At 42.3% G+C, this 2,574-nt stretch overlaps 1 non-coding gene across 1 annotated transcript; it reads right to left on the bottom strand.

Annotated features, from left to right (window-relative positions):
- Window positions 1-1,735: 1,735 nt before the first annotated feature.
- On the bottom strand, window positions 1,736-1,838 carry LOC121147626. Its single transcript, XR_005882441.1, has one exon. It is a non-coding gene; the product is annotated as a U6 spliceosomal RNA (small nuclear RNA).
- Window positions 1,839-2,574: the final 736 nt, after the last annotated feature.

Raw genomic sequence — 2,574 nt, 5'->3', positions numbered from 1 at the left:
CCCTTCCAGCTCCCTGCCTGTGGCCCCGGAAAGCAGTCAAGGACGGCCCAAAGCTTTGGGACCCTGCACCCGCGTGGGAGACCCGGAAGAGGCTCCTGGCTTCGGATCGGCATAGTATCGGCCATTGCGCTCACTTGGGGAGTGAATCATCGGACGGAAGATCTTCCTCTCTGTCTCTCCTCTCTGTATATCCGCCTTTCCAATTAAATAAATCTTAGAAAGAAAGAAAGAAAGAAAAGAAAGGAAGGAAGGAAGGAAGATGCTGTCCTTAAATTCCTTCAAGGTTGGATAGATCTGGTTGGTTGAACAGGTGTGCATTGCTGCAGCTGCACTCCATCAGGGCCATCACCAGCCTCTGATCCCAGTACCATTGTAACAGTCTTCACACCCATCCTCCAACCTTATGGACCCCACTCCACAATCCATATTCTTCACTGCAGTAAGTGAGATCTTCCTGGACGCAAATCTTAGCAAAAGAGTAGCTTTGTTTAGAGCCTCGCAGAGATTGCCCAGTGCCCTGGGATAAAGCCCATGTCCCCCAACAAGGCTCTCCCAGAGCTGTCTGTGCCCATGGTTGACCTTTCTCTTATTCTATACATTCAAGAACTTCATGAAGTCCCTGCAGGTCCCTCATGGTTTTTTGCTTCTTATCTCCACACCTTTCAACACACTACCCTCTCCAACATTTTCACAATCTCCCCTTCATCTAACTTATCATCCATTCTTTACTTTTTGTTGCTTTCTAAAAGATAAATTAATTTATTTGAGGGGCAGAGTTACATAGAGAGAGATTCCTTCTGCAGGTTCACTCCCCTAAATGACCCTAACAACCTCAGCTTAGCCAGGCTGAAGCCAGCAGCTAATAACCGCATCCAGGTCTTCCACATGGGAAACAGGAACCAAGCACTTGGATCAAAATCTGCCACCTTTCCAGGTGCATCAGCAGAAAAGCTGAATCAGACATGGAGTCATCTGGACTTGAACTAGCACTCAGATATGGAATGCAAATGATTCAATCAAAGTATAACCTGCTGGACCACAATAGCTACCCCTCACCAACCATTAAGTTTTCAACCTTAAATGCTTACTGCCAACCAAGCCTTTCCCTGACCTACTTTTAGGAATAGTTCCCTTATAGGGTACTCTGAGGAACTTCTATACTTATCTTATTTTGATTCAGTGGCTGCTTTAGTGGCTGTCTCTTGCATTTGTCTGCAAAGTGAATCAGGATAAGGTCCAAGTACAATTTTATCACTACCATATCCCATGTCTGGGGTTGAAACAAGAGAGAAGTACGGCATCTTGCTCTATTACATAGAATGACTGAACAGACAGTATCAAATACACTGAGTCGTTACTGTGTGCTAGACATTTTTCTGGGACCTTAGAAAACAAAGAGCAGCATGAGTCCTCTTAACTTCTGAAGTTGACAACTTAATGGAGGGAATTGATTATTATGATCCAATTCTAGGATTGCTTCAGTGATGATCATAAAATGTGCTTATGGTTTTTTATATTAACTCTGGTAGAAATGGAATAAATGTGTAGAACAATGACTCTTGAAGGTTGGCTTAAGCAATACCATAACCTTCCTTTTTATTCTTCAGCAGGTGCCTCCCAGAACCACTGATTTTAGCTGTGTTGCTCAGAGTAAATTACTTTGTGTTTCAGATATGTAATTCCTAGTAGGAAGTGAATTAGGAAATTCATGCACTAAACTGTTTAGCACAGTGCCAAATGTATAGTAGGGAATCAAAAATGTGAGTTTTCATCCTTGTGCAGGGACCATGCTAATCTCTTATTTCCAATTTTAGTATATGTGTTGTCAAAGTGAGCATAAAAATGTGAATTTTCATCATCGTCATTGTTATTAATAAGGCTTACTCTTTATAACAAGTCTTTACAAATTAATAAAACGTGCTGTTTATAATGAAAGTTTACAACTATTATTTGGCATAGAATTTGGCATTCTACTCAAGACTGGCTGCTAGACAGTGCCTGCTAATCTTGTCTGTTCCATTGTCCGTTCACCCTCATAGGCAAAAGGTGGAAATTTTCAAAAAGTACTGCTTGTTATCCTTGTCCTGAGATGCTGTAGTTTTTGTTGTGCCCCTTTGATTTTTTTAGAAATCAATTTCCATTAGTTTAGCTTCACTGCCATCCATTTAGTTTATTTTTGATGGTTTGGTTGACTAATGTATTGTTAAATTATTGCATCAAGAGTATTTTTGATGAGAGCTTTTCAGTTTATACTTTGACATAAATATACATTGTGGCTCAAATCTGAATGACTCTACCCCTATTAGAAACACAAACTGGGTTAAGAGGGCAGCATGGTGGCATAGCAAACTAATGCTCTGCCTGTGGTGCCAGCATCCTAGATGGTCACCAGTTCATGCCTCAGTTGCTCCACTTCTGATCCAACTCCCTGCTAATGACCTGAGGAAGCAGCAGAAGAAAGACCAAGTCCTTAGGTCCCTGCACCCATGAGGGGGACATGGAAGAAGCTCCTGGCTCCTAGCTCCAGACCGGCCCAGTTCTTACCCCCACAGCCATTTGGGGAGTGAGGCAGCA

The sequence above is a fragment of the Ochotona curzoniae genome, unplaced genomic scaffold, assembly GCF_017591425.1.
Source record: "Ochotona curzoniae isolate NIBS_2020 unplaced genomic scaffold, NIBS_Ocur_1.0 scaffold_4506, whole genome shotgun sequence".
Lineage (NCBI taxonomy): Eukaryota > Metazoa > Chordata > Mammalia > Lagomorpha > Ochotonidae > Ochotona > Ochotona curzoniae.
This window is presented reverse-complemented; position numbering and strand designations above follow the sequence as displayed.